The sequence below is a fragment of the Aedes albopictus genome, chromosome 1, assembly GCF_035046485.1.
Source record: "Aedes albopictus strain Foshan chromosome 1, AalbF5, whole genome shotgun sequence".
In the NCBI taxonomy this organism is placed as follows: Eukaryota; Metazoa; Arthropoda; class Insecta; order Diptera; family Culicidae; genus Aedes; species Aedes albopictus.
Genome location: NC_085136.1, coordinates 52,711,582 through 52,728,839, shown reverse-complemented (window position 1 = coordinate 52,728,839; position 17,258 = coordinate 52,711,582). Strand labels below are relative to the sequence as shown.

Below are 17,258 nucleotides of genomic sequence, written 5' to 3'. Positions count from 1 at the left end.
TTCAAGGAAGTTTTGAAAGATTTTTAAAGAAATTCCTTATGGAATTTCAGAAGGGATATCTCAAGAGACTTTTAGTGATTTTTTTTTCAATATTTTTGAAAGAATTGCTTCAGAAATTTGGGAAGGAATTCTCACAGAAATTTCCGGATGAATTCCTCCAAGAATTTTTGAAGGCATTCCTCAAGGAATTTTCGGAAGAATTTCTCACGAAAACTCCCAAGGAGTTCCTCAAGGAATATTCTAAATCTATTTCAAAGAAATTCCTCAAGGAATTCCCGAAGAATCTTCTAAAGGAAATCGTAGAAGAACTCTCGAAGGAATGACTTATGGAATTTCTCAAGGAGCTTTAGAAATGAAGGAATTCCTCAAGAAATTTCTGAAGAATTTGTCAAGGAATTTCAGGTGGAATTTCTCATGGATTTTCGAAATAAATTCCTGAAATTATTTTTTAATTGATTCCTTCAAAAATTTCCGAATGCATTCCTCTAGCAACTTCCAAAGATATTCCTCCAGGAATTTCCGAAGCAATTCCTTTAGAAATTTTCAAAGAATTTTTTCCCGTAATTCCGAAGGAATTCATTAAAGGATTTTTCGAAGAAATTTCTCCAAAAATTTCTTAGGGTATTCCTCAAGGAAAGGCATCTTAGTTTGATTGGAATTTTTGAAAGAATTCCCGGAGAAATTCTTAAAGTATTTTCTGGAGCTTCTCAAACGGATTTCTGGTGGAATTAAGAATGATATTTGTAAAGAATTACTGGGGAAACTCTCAAAAGAATGCATGGTGAAATTCGTAATAAAACTTCTGGAGGAATTATGTATTGAAGAAATTTCTGAAAGTATTCCCAACATAATTACTGCAAGTTTTCCGAAGGTAACTTCTTCTGGAATATCTACATTAAAATAACCTGGAAAAATATTAAAGAAATTTCTGGAGAAACTGCTAGATAAATTCAAATTCATGATGACATTTATTGTTAAGAAATTCCTGAAGCAATATCTTGAGGAATACCTCAGGATTATAATCATATATGATTCTTCCATTGACCCATTCCTGTTAATCACCCATATTTCATACTTCACTTTTATTTTTTTTAAATGATGAAGTATTTGAACTCCTTGTTACTGCAAAGTGGTTTTCAGTGTAAGGGTGCTCGCCCCCCCCTGGCCGAAAAGCTGGCTACGCCCTTGGCATTGTATCTATACGGATTAGAATACAAGGATAGTATAAAAGTTGTGCAAGCAAGATTAATTTTCAATGGGTTTTCTGGTGGTATCCAAACTTTTCAGTTATACACAAAAGCTGGACCAGATGTAGTGTAATCTGGCGTAGAGCGTGGATGAGGTTGAAAGACTACAACCTCGAATCAAATGTTGTGCGTGCCACACAATCGCTGTAGGTTTTGGACTAAATAAATTAAAGAACATGTGGTAAGCGAGCCGAATTGAAAGTGGCATCTAAATATATTCTAAACATCTACCCAAGAATCCATTTTCTTCAATCTCGTTAAATTTCCCCGTCAACCTCTGTCGGTGGGCTGTTGTTGCCTTATAAATCCCTCATCTCATCCAAAATTCATTCTCTTTTCACTGTCAATAAGCAGCATCAGCAACAGCACAGCTTGCCGTTGACGACCGGCAGCGGCAACCGATACCCATTACCCAGCCCTGCAGCATGTCTTCCATCATCCATCCAGCATGTCCCCAGATGTGTCAGCCATATGATCCACCTCAGGCATCAGTTGTGCCTCCAAAAACAACAAACTCGGAGAAGATGAGGGTATGAGGGTTGGCAGAAGAAACGCGTTCTAATAACACCCCTGGGAAGTTAAACAATCTCACAAGCAAGCAGCCAGCGTTTCAAAATTGGTCTAATCTAATCTGGTTGAATTAAACATGTGCGTTCCGTCGCTTGTACCACAGCACGGGTCCCGTTCCGGGGACGACAATTAGGGTGCGGGTTGGGTCGGACGGGTGGGAATCCAGGGACGTAGAATGATTTATTTTCGCATAAATGAATATCAATTGGGGGAGCTTTGATTTGCGTTTCGATTCCGGCAGGTGTCCGAGCGTGTGAATTGCACTGGGATTAGCATTTTACCGGGACGTTGAACGTTGGCCGACGGAGATGTGGACCTTCTCGAGAACACTTCAGGATTGATACTGAGACGGAAAACAATGGGTTAGGTGGTAACCAGAGGCGTGCATAATATTTTTTTAGAAGCTGTAGGGGGTCCTGGAGCAGTAAAGGACTTGTTTGACAATGTTGAACAGGTAGATTTATGTTTAGGGAAGCGCCACCTTAAACACACATGTGGTCATTATTTTACCAAAAACACTTTAAACAGTTCTGCTATCTATTTCTGTATAAAGCTACAAAAAATTCTCAACGGATCTCTCGATGAAACACTTAAGAATGCTATTGAAAAAAAAAAAAAAGACACGGACACCGTCTTCAGCTAGAAGCTGTACAGACTGAACGAAACTTAACACTAGACAGCGGACACGACCAGAGCTACAAGATTAATTTGCAGATATTACAGACTCCAAGAGTCCTCATGACAACGCATTGGCGAAATAACCCCAACTTCTTCTAGTTTGTAAAGAAAAAAAAACTCGGAATGATCTCACCCAGTTCCATGTCGTCGGATGACCGCAATCACTCCTTGACTCCTTCAATTTTCTGCAATACTGTTTGCTACCAAGTGTGCATCCATTTATATCACTTCACAAGGAAGGACAATGTTTACCTGCCCCAAACACGTGTCACTTTTCACTTTTTCCTTCGAACAATGCAACCCGATCGAGATCCCCATCGCAACTGCCCCAAACACGCGTTATTTTTCACTTTTTCCTTCGAACAATCACTTTGAACGTTAAAAGAAGTCGAAATTGTTCCAAAAAAAAAGTTGACCTTGAGTCTAATGAACATGAACACATGGCGACCGTGACAAGGCGTGAACATACAATCTTGGATGGGATTAGTTTTAATTCAGAAAAAAAATGAAAAATTCGGGAACTGTTCAGGAAAACCAGGTACACTGGAACCTCTTCTAGAATCTAGTTGGCGAGAACAGGTCTGGCTCCTGGCCATTTGAGGTGAGGCTAAGGTGTTTCCAGAAAATTTCCACAGTGCCCAAAAAGGGAGGATCCAAGAAGCTTCAGGGGCGTTTTTAGGCAGCGTTCCAGGGGATTTGAGAAGTATTTTAAGGGCTAGGGTAGAAGCTTCAGTTTTGGCCAGCCCGGAGTTTTGGCCATAGTGCGGTATTCAGCCTGTTACGATCTAAATCGGCATAAATTTATTTTTTATTAGTAGATTCTAATGTAATATGATGATTAAAGCTGTGAAAACCATACATTTTGATTAAAAACTAGAAGAAAAAAATAATTTTCCTTAAAAAAATCAGCTCTTTTATGTCTATTTTGGCCAAGGTGCTTCTAATTTGGCCACTCCCATAAGAAACACACGTGATTGGCCAAATTAGAAACCAAAGTTGAGAATATGGCCAAAACTGCGGCAATGCTTCTATTTTGGCCAGTGCCACTTTTAATACAAAAATCAAGTATTAGCTTGATTTCTGCATTTTTCTTATAAAGTAAAGATATAAATCTTTCATTTGATGCATTGGTTGTTTCCATAGGATTAATGGTTATTTTTATAAAAATGATTTCTCTTAGACTGGCCAAAACCGGTGCCCGCACCCTATCTGTCAAGATTTGTTGACGTTTTAGTAGGATTACAGTAAATTCAGGGGCATTTCAATAGTATCAAGAGGTTTCAGGGACGTTACAAGGAATTTTACGGGCAATTCAAGGGAGCTCAGGAGCCTTTGAAGGATGTTCGGTTTGAGGGGCGTTTCAGGAACACTTTAAGGGCGTTCCTAGAGGTTTTAGGGGCGTTTGATAGCATTTCAGGGGCGTTTCAAGGGGTTTTCAGGTGAGTTTCAGGGGGCTTACGGACCCTAATAAAAGCGTCCAAAGGGTTTCAGAGGCATTTCAAATTGATTATAATAATTTATAGGGCATTTCAATGGGTGCTTTAGGGGGCATTTAAGATCAGGGTCGTATCAAGAAATTTCAAGAACACTTTTAAATCGAAGGGTATTTCAGGGGCATTTCAAAAGGTATTTGATGGGGTCTTTAAAAATGAAACTTCCTGAAATGCCTCCAAGATCCCCATGAAACCCCCGAGAACTTCTCGTATAACTTAGTCGTGTTATGGTTTTATGGGTCTTTTTCTACTCAGAGTGTAAGGGAGTAGAGATCAACGTGGATAATGAAATGATAGATATGATAGAAACTTTTGCCAGTCTTGGTATGGTGGTATAAACTACCAACCATGCCGATCTGTTTAAAAGCACAGGTGTCGTAAGGCAGAAGTTTCACGCATTCGATGTATTCATTCAATACATGGCCTACTTGCCTAATTTCACCTTATATAAATTTTCACACTTGCTCGCAACCCGGCGAATACTATCATATCTATCATTTCATTATCCACTTTGATCTCTATCCCTTAAGGTCCCATTAGACGTGACAAATATTTGGCCAAACAAACCCAACAAATGACCAACACAACGTGAATCATGGCAACCTTGGATGAATGTCGGACTTCAATGGCTAATATTTTGGCATAATGACAAACAGTCTAATGGCACCTTTACACTCTGATCTAATCTAATCAACACATACGCAGAAAATGGAATAAATAATAAATAGAATACAGTCGATAGATTAGAAGTTGTACTCCTCGTAATGCTTCCGTAACGCCTCTGAATACCGCCAAAAATGCTTTAAACCTTTCTGAAATGCTTCTAAAATCCTTCTTAAACCCCCTCGGACCCCATGTAACGCACCTGAGGGGCTCTGAAACCCCCGCAAACTCCTTTGAAACGCCTCTGAATGCCGCCGAAAATGCTCTGAATCTTTCTGAATTGCCTCTGAGTAACTTTCCTTCTTTTTATGCAGGGCTTAAAAATGTGCATAAAATACCAGACATTGACAAACCCCGAGATATTAAAAACGATCAAATCTGACTACACATGTCAATGGTTGCTCCTCCGTGATTGATCTGAGCTGGTACCAATTGCACTGAGATCCAAATGAATAAGGGCTGGGACACTCTACTTTTTTACAAAGAGCCATTTAAGCAGCTCATACATTTTGGATCAATAACGGCTCCGGCCACGTCCTTATAGTCAGTTGGGAAGGGAAAGGAATGTTAGAGTGTGCTGGTTGTTGCCGAGATCACCTCTGCATCCCCACAACCAGCACGGACTGGGTTATTTGTTAGACGGAAAGGATGATAGATCTGGGAGTCACCGTTGGGTCGGTGATGCGATCCATGGATGGTGGGTTATTTATAGTGTTCGTCAGGTGATAGATTTTGTGGTGAATAAGGTGAATAAGGGTCAAGCGGCACAGCACGCTTTGGTCGCATAAGGCGTTATATACATTGTGCTCAGAGTGGAAGTTGGAAGGGAGGGAAACGACTTTTATTTCAATTCGTTTCTGGTTCTAGCGATGGCTATGAACATATGAATATACATGAGTTGTATATGTAGAGAAGAGAGAGAGAGAAAGTGGATAGAAAGATACAAAGTAGGATGAAAGGGCCGGGCCAGGGATTGAACCCATGACCTTCTGCATACGCATCAGAAGCGGTAGCCACTAGACCACCAGGCCCGTTTTTGACAAACCCCGAGATGTTAAAATTTAGAAACCCTGAAAACTAGAATCCCTCATATTTATAAATCGCCCAATTAACACACATGTTTCTTAAAAGAGCTAAGTCAGCGCAAGTTAAGGTTGTATAGAAGTTAATTTGACGTAATTTTAGCATTATGTCAGCATTACGACAAATTAACTTCTGTTGAACCAAAACTTGCGCTGCCGCTCACATGTGGCATGCGTGTTGCTTAGGTGGGTTATTCACAAATATAAAAAATCCTGAAATCTAGGAATGATAACGTAGACGTTGAAATACAAAAGCTTAACAATCTAGAAATTCAAAAAAATAGGATCTAAAATTCTGATTTACAAAAATCTAAAATTTTTGAAATCCAAATATTGTGCAAAATACCGGAATTTGTACTGCAAGCTCGAAATCCCAAAAATTCTAAAACTCTGAGAACTGGGAAGTTTTTGACATGCTTCTAGTTTACGTAAGCGTCACAGAAACTTTCAGTAAACTTCAGGAGAGCTTGCAACAAACTATTCGGCAGATTACCGAAAACTTCTAAAAGCTTCCACTAGCGTTTGGGGAAAATTCGGTAAACGTCTGGGAAGCTTTAGAAAAGCTACAAATAAACATTCAACTAAGCCTTTTTCAAAAACATTCTGGAAAGCTGCTCTCATATCATATGTTTAAATTCTTCCGAATATTTTCTGGTTATTCTGTTAATGTTCTTTATCAATCTCCATATTCTCAATGTCTCCATTCCAAGCAGTTTCAGCGATATTTGTTTTGTTACTATCGAAAAGTTCTGTTCTAATTTCAGAATAACCCCAACACCACTGACCACATGGTCACCATAATCTTTTCAGAATCAAGCTCACACACGACAAGAGTTCTCCATCAAGTTAACATTTCACGTTCGATCTACCACAGGGCGGGTGGAAGGTAAGGAAACTCATAAAAATCCACTCACATCCCGCAAAGGGCCATACACGACGTACATATGTAACGTCGTACATACGTGTGTGGTTTCCGTTTACGAGGTGGTGCATATTGGCTGAGATTTGCTACGTCGACACACCGCAAATCCACAATGAAGGTACATACTGCGTTCGAAACCGAAAAAGGAGGTTCGTTGTGGTTCGAACACCTTCTTTTGAGGAGCATAAATATCGATTTCTTCGAGACCACGACGTGGCCATTCGATGGAGACGCACGGTGGATTGAATCACACTGTCAAAGCGGATGTCAATGAAAGTCTTCATGAAATGGTGATGATTCTTTCCACAGAAGCGGGATTATCGTAAACCGTGAAGAAAATGTTTATTTTCCTCCAATTGCTTCATCTGCCCACAAATTGTCCGGGGTTCGACAGCAATCTACAGTACATGATTTCGTTACGACTGTCTATGATAAAAGTGACAATCCGGTGAGGACGCGATTGAAGCCAATAAATATAAATTGGCGGGTAATTCATCATCGTTCTCGCCTTCGTTCCGCTTTGTGCTTCCATCATCGGGAGGATTTGATGCTTTTGGCGTGTGCCAAAGCCGTGTTGATTTGCTCGGCTAGGTAGCTTTGAAGAATGGCACCGTCGTCAGTGAAGAAAATGCTGGAAAATGAATTGCTATTTGAAGCTGTTTATTTAGGTCGGAGCTTTATTGTGCAGAATCGATTTCTGCGGATTACCATTTACATCGTTATGATAAAGTTACGGCAATTTGTTCGATTTTTTTTTTCGATTTCAAAACAAGTTTTTGTTACTCCCGATGACCAACAACTTTAAGAAAGAATATATTGCCAAATGGTGGACACATGTACGCCGCTCTGGCTAAGAAAATGCCCAAGAAAATTGATTCGCAGTATGCACAAAATGAACATTCCACGTACACAGTGCAGACATTCTTTGTCAGTAAGAGAAATTCACCGTATTTTTACCAGCTACCGTTGGCTGGCTGCCGATTCGATGACTCGCCAAAAACGAAACTTTAAATTACCCCATTTTACGCCTCTTTGCGTGTCAAAACACAAATTGTGCCTTTTTATGGATGTACGTTAGTACCGGCACCTACCGTGAAACAGTACAGAACCCTTTTTCTCGTTACATACCACCCGACGACAATCGGAGCATGTTTTAGTTTTCCAAAAGTGAGGAAGAAAAAAAATCAACAGAAAGAGTTGCTATGAAATGGTTTTGGGTTCTTGCACCGAAGCAAAGAGCCATAAAATGGCAATCTTTAGAGGAGTTGCCGCTACAGAGCTGCTTCCGCCAATCATAATAATGGGTTCGTTGGAGGGCGCCACCTTTTTATTGGGTTAACTTTATCATGTTCTCATATCTAATGAAACCGAGAATCGAGGATAAATTATTCGAAATGGTGCAAATTCAAATATTGATGCAACAATCTTTAACGATTGTTATTTTCATATCAATTGGTCGTGGTTCTGCTTAATCATTTTTCAAAAATTGAGCTTTTTAAACCATTGGATAAAGAATATGATAATCTTTCTGACATTTAAAAATCCGTTTATTGTATCGGTACATCGTGGAGTAAATTTAAAATGTCTTGTCACGCCCAGACCTGTAAACGGAAACAAAACCGTAGAATTATTTAAGAAACTTCTCAGAAATATTTTTTAGAGATGCCTTAAGTTCCTCCTTAAATTTTCTTTAGCATGTATAAAGAAAAACTTGTACTTCTAAAATGGATCCATTGATTTATTAGAAAGTCCATCAATCAAATCGATTCTTTGATTTATTTCTTCAGGGCTTCCTTCGAACAAATCTTCAATATTTTTTTCAGATTTTTACAATAATTTCTATTCCGTTGGAATCCAGCAAAACAATTGCCAGAGATTACTTATAGGGATTTTATCTAGTGTACTTAAAATTCTTATAGGAAAACTCTTCAGGAGTTCCATCAAACATTTTTCTAGATATGTCTAGGGGCTCCTACAGAACTTCTTCCAGAAATTTCTCAAAAAAAAAACTTCCAATGATTCCTTTAATAATGCGTACAGATATTTTTCTCACGAACTCCTCCAGAGATTCCTTCAGAAGTTCCCACAGGTATTCTTCCATAAATTTCCCCAGAATTCCGTCTAGGATTCAAACCAAGTATACCGTTACGAATTTTTACTCGGATTCTTTAAGAAATTTTTAAATTTCTTCGGAAATAACTCCTGAACAATTTCTACAAAAATTCCATTGTGGAGCGGACCTGGTGTGATGGTTAGAACACTTGACTATCACGCCGAGGACCTGGGATCGAATCCCACTCCCGACAAACTCGCAAAACGTGAGTTCTTCCTTCGGAAGGGAAGTAAAGCGTGGGTCCCGAGATGAACTAGCCTAGGGCTAAAAATCTCGTTAATACAGATAAAAAAAATCCATTGGAAATTTCTGATGAGATTTTTACAGGTGTTAAGTTGTTTTTTTAGTCATTCTTCCAAGGATTCCTTTAAAAATACCTTCATGAACTCCTCCGGGAATTGTTTCTGAATACTCTCCAATAAATTTGGTGAGGGATTTCTTCATGTTTTTTTTCTAAATATTTATTAAGGTGGCCCACACTTATATGAAAAACAAAAATTTCGAAAAATGCCAAGTCTTACCTCCTAAATCAGCAGACAGGATAAGCTTTATTGTTGTTTTCCAATACATGTAAAGGAATAATATCAATAATGAAATCTCAATACCTTGCCTCACATTGCCTAGGGTATAATTTTTTTCATATCTGTCGGATCACTTCGCGGTCTTCGACAAAGTTCTTTGGTATATAGTCACCTACAATAATACAAAAGGGTTTATTTATTGAACGCTTACAGCGCCACCTAGCGGCAAAATTCGAAAACTTAAAATTTCTGCATACATTTGACCAAGTTTTCCCATACAAACTTCAAGCGTTTTGAGCGCCCCCTTAGGCTCAACAGATTTTGCTCAAATTTTGAACATAGCTTCTGGGAGTCCAAAGCAACTGATTTAGAAGATAAGACTTGGCATTTCTCCATGTCTCCGCGTCCATGTCTCCGCGAGTCTATGGAATCTATAGTGTCTATAATAACGAGTACTGAAGATAGTCTTTAAGTCTGAACGATTTTTTCAAGAATTCCGCGTCAGAGAATCCAATTCCCTTTTGAATGCTTGAACGCAATTCTACAACAATCTGTGTGGAAAGTGCAATCTAAGGAACTGGAGGAATGCCTGAATAGATCTCTCAATATATTTCTATAGGGATTCCTGAAGGAATTTCTAGAGCATACATTGAACGAACTCTTGGAGATTCTTCTGGAGAAATCCTTGAAAAAGAAAACAAATAAGCAGCAAATCTAAAAGGACCTACCAAAATAAATTTCTGAAAAAAAAATAATTTTTTGATGAAATCTCGGAAGGATTGCCTGAAAAAATGCATAATGCTCTGCGGTAATTTAAAAAGAATTTCTCTAGGTATTCCTGGCGAAACATGAGTTTTCGAAAGAATTGAGGGTCCTAAAGGGTCCTCCCCCTGAAGGAAGATTTCAATAAAACCCAAGAGATGTTTAAGATGTAACGCCAGTAGGAATATCCGATGATCTTCTGGGAAACACCCCGGAGAAGCATGAAAAAGAATCCCATGAGAATTTTCTACAGGAATTTCTGAAAAAAAAACTGGGAGAATCCCAGAGGAATTCCTGAGACAATCTGTAGAGGAACTGACTGGAGCAATATTTGATAAAATATCTGAAGTAATCGCTAGAGAAACTCATCCTCAATTTGTTGAGATATTTCTGAACGAATTATTTTTTAAAGGAAAAATTGAAGGTGTGCAGTCGACCTAATTATGTGAAATTATCAAAATAATGCGCATAACCCAAGAAACAGAACTAGCTGAACAGCAGTTTCTTAAGTTTGCTTAAGAGTCGTTTGTTCAACTTTTGTACAGCGAAATGTTTGTTAGGAAGTTTCAGTTCATCAAACACGTGTTTCTGTTGTGTATATGGATTCAAAAGCATTTGAACATTGTATTTTCCACTTGGCTTGATAAGCCTAAGTATAATCAAGAAATAGACACTACTTGTTTACCAACTATTTTGTGTTATTTTTTAACTGGTGTTTCGGGACGTTCTTGGTTATCAATGATGTCTCAAACTCGATTACGCATCTAATTCTCTATTTGGGAATTAGCAGATTCGCAATAATTTTTCGAAGCCAGAGTTTACTTTTATCAAGAGGGTGATTTTAAACAGCATTTTTTACGGCCATTAGGACCCCTCCGGTCCCGAAGAGTTAAACTCTGTTGACACACTTTCAATCCCCAACTCTTTCCATTTCGTTTCCTTCAAACCCTCGGAAAACCCATTAAGCCATTCCTCAAACCTACCAGAAACCTTCTTAACTCCCAAATGAAGGAGTGGAAAACTCTCGTTAAACCCACGTGAAATTCCTTAAAACTCCTCTTTAAACATTGCTGATAACCCTTTTTACTGTTTTTAAACCCGCCTCATTACTCTATTGGTTTCCCTCGAGTCTTTCTCATCTGCTTCATCTACCCTTAGCTCCCTACAAATTGTCAAGAAACACCCTTTAAATTATTATAGTTTTCCAAAACGCCTCTTAAATCCGACGGCTCCCTCCCATTAAATTCGTCCTCGGTCAAACTTTCACACACTCTTTACTTACTTTTTATTTTCCAAACCTTCTGCTACTCCTGAACTTCTTCATAAGCTCCTAAACTACATTTTGAGCCGTCCAGAAACACACTGTGTCATGTATCTTGTGTCTTCTCTGACTCTCTTCACAAACACCCTCCTGCTTTAGAGTGTGCTTAATAAACTCCTTTTGAGAACCTGTTAACTTTCTCTCTCTTTAAAACCCCACCCCAATGTGCTACAGAAGCACATCTGATACCCTTTTGGCCTTCCTATAATTCAACATGGCCAACACTGGAATTGAAAGATATTTAAAAGTTGAATCCCTCATCATATACCTTCCAACATATCCTTTTTCGAACAGTCCCTTTATAGTTTTTCTTAAACTCAATAACTAAGGCTCAGGTTGGAACAATACAGGGTTTTAATGATAACTTCAATGGAGCTCCTGGGAATGGTCAGGAAATTTCAGAGGGCCTCAAAATCGTTTCGGGCGTTTAATGGAACTTGCTTGCGTGTTTGGTGAAGTTTCACAAACGTTCTCAGGGAGTTCATTGGGGACTTCAAGGGTGACAAGCGGCTTCAGGGGTTTTATGAGACATTTCAGATGATGTTTTGGAAGTATTGGGTAAGGTTTCAGGAGTGTCTTAAAGGGTATTTCACAGAGCTTCAGGCTTTTAGAGATGTTTTTCGAGTCTTAGGGGGTTTTACGGCATTTCAGGGGATTCTAGGGTATTTCAGGAGTATTTTCTAGGACTTCAGAGGTTTCAAGAGGTTTCAGGGGCTCTCAGGTTGTTTCAGGGCCGTTTGAAGGAGCTTAACACTCGAGCGATCGCGCTGTTGTATTTTGTACAACACGTTAAAAAATCTTGCTTTTTGTACTCATCAATAGCGTGGTGCTGACGGTGATAGGCAACCGCGCGAGTAACGGAAGGTTAAGGGGGGTTTGAGAGCGTTTCAAGAGGCTTCAGGTGGACTCAATGGATTTCAAGGGGCTTTAAAAGAGGTAGTATCAGGGGGTTTAATGGGTACTTCAATATCCCTGAGCGTTTTAAAAAAGTGGATTATTTCAAACAATCAAATCGTGTATATTTAAATGGAAGTTTTTTTTTTTAATTTAAATATTTTCCTCAAATTTGCCCCAATTAGCTCACAATCCTTTGGAAATGTTCTGAAAATACTTGTATAAGCACTTTCCTAACGACATATAAACATACATACATTTTTTTGCTCAATATTACATTTAAGATAAGACACAATCAATAATAATACGCCACAATAATCGGTTTGTGGCTGCCGCTCTCCATTCTCGGTCGCGCCCAATGCTCGTCAGGTCACGCTCAACCTGGTCTGCCCATCGTGCTCTCTGCGCTACACGCCTTCTTGTGCCAACCGGATCAGAAGCAAACACCAGCTTTGCAGGGTTGTTGTCCGGCATTTTTGCAACATGTCCTGCCCACCGTATCCTTCCGGCTTTGGCCACCTTCTGGATGCCGGGTTCGCCGTAAAGTGCAGCGAGCTCGTGGTTCATCCCTCGCCGCCACACATCGTTCTCCTGCACACCGCCGAAGATCGTCCTTATCACACGTCACTCGAAAACATCAAGTGCTTGCAGGTCCTCCTCGAGCATGGTCCATGTCTCGTGCCCGTAGAGGACCACCAGTTTTATTAGCGTTTTGTAGATGGTGCATTTGGTGCATGGCGTGAGTGAATCTTTTTAGACCGCTGATGTTGCGCCTCCAAATTTCACGGCTCACGTTGTTGTCAGCCGTCAGTAAGGATCCGAGGTAGACGAATTCCTCCACCACCTCAAAAGTATCCCCGTCTATCGTAACATTACTACCCAGACGGACCCGGTCGTTTTCGGTTCCGCCTACCAGCATGTACTTTGTTTTTGAGGCATTCACCAGCAGTCCGACCTTTGCTGCTTCACGTTTCAGACGGGTGTACAGCTCTGCCACCGTTCCAAATGTTCTGGCAATGATGTCCACGTCGTCTGCAAAGCACACAAATTGACCGGATTTTGTGAAAATCGTTCCCCGGCTGTTGAGCCCGGCTCGTCGCATCACACCTTCCAGAGCGATGTTGAAGAATAGGTATGAGAGTCCATCACCTTGTCGCAGTCCCCGGCAAGATTCGAATGAACTGGATAGTTCACCCGAAACCATTACGCAGTTTTGCACACCGTCCATCGTTGCTTTAATCAGTCTAGTCAGCTTCCCAGGAAAGCCGTTTTTACCAACAACGTTACTAGTAGTAAAAACCCATCAACTCAATAAACAAAAAAAGCACCATAAACAAAAGTAAGACGATTCGCCATGAGAACGCCAACTCTCTTTGTAATACTGATTTCCCATAAATTCCCACAATTTCCCAACTCGTACCATAATCGTCGCGGCAATAATAAGTGCGAAATGGCAGCATCAACCATCAAACGTTTCCCGGCAGTCGTTTCAGATTCATGAATTTCAACCATTCCCCCCCTAACTTCCATCCATGAACATAGAGTGGTGGGGCGGGGTGACCCCTCCTCGCTGGAGTGCCATAAAATTAGATTTAAAATCATGAAGATGGTTATGTCGTTTCTCCTCCAACAACCCCTTGGACGGACCCATCAAAAAGCACCCCCTGCCTATTCGCAAAACATTTCTACCCGGTTTGAACGATTCAATAAACAACAGTCGTCGGATTTTTTCGTCGACTCTTGAGATCCCAGTTTTCCACGTCGCCAGCGGAAAAATTCCAACCGTTAAAATAAAGAGTCAATAAAAGCTCCGGGGGCGACAGCTCGGTAAAACTCCGGAATCAAAGCTAATTTTGAGAGGGGTGCCGAATGTTTGAAGGCAGCGGCTGGGTTGCGTCATCATCGTTTTAAAATTTCACCCGGAATGACACACTGTTGTTTTTGATGTGGCGAAAGCTGACACGCGGCGTGGCGGAGATTAAAAATATTCGGGGAGGGAAGCGACATTTAGGTACCAAAAGCTCCTGGATTATGATGGCGACAATGAGTGCGTGGAAATCACGGATGGAGGAGTATTATTATTTTAAGTATAACTGCCGGAGGGAATGATGCTGTTTGGGAAGTGGTCACAGATGTGTGAGGAGTGATAATGGATAAGATCTTGCAACGCAAACCACCTTCCACTCAAAGGAAGTTTGAAGGACCCCCATATAGCCACAGAGGTAGCGTACTCAGCAAGACCATGCATCCATTCCCGATCGGTCCAGAATGGTCATTGATAGAGAAAACTCCAATTGATAACTGTGGAAGTGCTCATAGTACACTAAGAAGCCCTGCTGAGAAGCAGGCTTTGTCCCATTTGGGACGTGATGCCAAGAAGAAAACGAAAAAGAAGAACAAAAGAAGTTTAAATACTAGTTCCTGAAAAAATCAGCTGAGAATCTGATAAATACATGCTGTGTTTAGTTACGCGTTAAGTGTTCGCAGACAAAATGCAAAATGCAATGTGAGGAATTAGGGTAAAATGAGCATAATAGCATTCACGCGGTCACTGCTATCTTTTTAATATATTCCTTGTATCCTCATCCTCCAAAGAAGCACTTCTTAACATACCACCCTTAAATTTCTTAGTTAAATAGTTAACTTCATACAAAACACAATGTGTATGGAATATAAGGGTAAAATGAGCATAATTACATTCACGCTGACACTACAGTTACTTCTAATCGATTCCTGGTATCATCATCCACTAAAGTAAAACTTCACAACATATTACCCATTTCTTGTGAGTTATATAGCTAATTTCAAGCAAAAACCAATATATGTGGGGAATTAGGGTAAAATGAGCATATTTACATTCACGCGGTCATTCCAATTACTTCAAATCAGTTCCTTGTAGCATAATTCACTAAAGAAACCCTCCATAGCATACCACCCTTAAGTTTCTTATGAGTTATAGAGCTAATTTAATGCAAAACTCAATATATTTGGGAAATTAGGGTAAAATGAGCATAATTACATTGAGGCGGTCACTGCAATCACTTCTCAGCGATTCTTTGTATCATCATCCACTAAAGAAAACCTTCCTTGCATACCAGCCATAATTTCCTTGCGAGTTATGGTGCTAATGTCATACAAAACTCAACATATGTGGAGAATTAGGGTAAAATGAGCATAACTACTTTCGCGCAGACACTGAAATCACTTTTAATCTATTCCTTGTATCATCATCCACTAAAGTAATCCTTCATCGCATACCACTCATGATTTCCTTGCAAGTTATGGAGCTAATTTAATGCAAAACTCAATATATGTGGGAAATTTGGGTAAAATGAGCATAATTACATTCGCGCGGTCACTGCAATCACTTTTCATCGATTCTTGGTATCATCATCCACTAAAGAAAATCTTTCTTGCATACCAGTCATAATTTCCTTGCGAGTTATGGTGCTAATGTCATACAAAACTTAATATATGTGGAGAATTAGGGTAAAATGAGCATAACTATTTTCGCGCAGACACTGAAATCACTTCGCATCGATTCTTCGTATCATCATCCACTAAAAAAACCCTTGCTTAGCATACCACTCATAATTTTCTTGTGAGTTATGGAGCTAATTTCATAAAAAAAAAACTCTATATTTGTGGGGAATTAGTGTAAAATGAACATAATACATTCACGCGGTCATTGCAATCATTTCTGTCGATTCCCTGTATTATAATCCACTTGAAAACCTTGCTTAGCATACCAACCATAATTTTATTGCGAGTAAGGAGCTTATTTCATACAAAACTCAATATATGTGGGAAATTAGGGTAAAATGAGCATAAATACATTCATGCGGTCACTGCAATCTCCTCAAATCGATTTTCTACATCTAAATCCTTCAGAAAAGTCCTTCAAGGCAAACCACATTCATGTTTCATAAGTAATTTAGAGCTAGTTTCATATAAATGTCAATAAAAATTGGGGAATTAGGGCAAAATGAGCAGGATAATGATCCGTGCGGTCTGTTTAAACACTTCCATTCGATTCTCCAGACAATTTTACGCCTAAAATCGTTTTGTTCATTAGGAAAGCCGGATGCGTTCATGAGATACAGAATTTTGTGTAGGTTCGCACTGTTTTTTCCCACTGTGGGATGGTTCATCTCCGTGATTGAATCATGGGTTCCTCCAGAGATTCAAGAATTCACCTAGGGATTCCACCAAACATATCTTCGGGGTTTCATCCTGAGATATCTTTAGAGCTCCCTCCAGTGATTGTTCCAGTGCTGTTTTCGCGGTTTCCTTCAGGAATTTCTTTAGATCCTTTTAAGGTACTTCTCCATAAATCCTTTAGGGTAATCCTTAAGAGATTTCTTCATGTAATCCTTACAGAATTCCGCTAGAGATTGCTCCAATAATTCCATATGGAATTATTCGAAGTATTTGTGCAGGAATGAATTCCAGATATTCTGTCAGAAAATTTTGCTAGAGATTATTCAAAAATTAATACAGGAATTGCTTCAACACTTTATACAAAACAATCCTTTAGGAGTCCATCCATACTCCTTTAATATTTTTTTACCCGGGGATTCCAAAAGAAATTCTTACAGGATTTCACTGAGAAAGCTCTCCTGAGGATTTCGCTAAGGATTGCTTCCGAGATTCCTCATGGGCTTTCTACAGAACATCCTCCGAGAATTCCTCCAGGGATTCGCCCGGGAATTCTTTCAGAAACTCCTCCAGGAATTAATCTAATAATACCTCCAGAAACTGTTTAGAGACTACCTTAAGAATTCGTCTTGAGATTGATTCTGAGATTCTTCCTGGGGTTTCTTCAGGAACTGCTTCAGCGATTCCTCCAAGAGTTCTTCTACGTACTCTTTCAAGGATTCCTTCAGGATTTCCTCAACAATTTCAGCGATTTGTACAGTACTTCCTTCTGGAATTCCCTCAGAAATTGATCCTTGGATTTCTTCAGGAATTCGTCCAGAAAATCCTTCAGAA

At 39.6% G+C, this 17,258-nt stretch overlaps 1 protein-coding gene across 1 annotated transcript in view; it reads right to left on the bottom strand.

Annotated features, from left to right (window-relative positions):
• LOC109424591 (neuronal acetylcholine receptor subunit alpha-7-like) overlaps nt 1-17,258 on the bottom strand; it is a 953,623-nt gene that overhangs the window by 370,389 nt on the left and 565,976 nt on the right. The gene's annotated exons all lie outside the window — the stretch shown is intronic.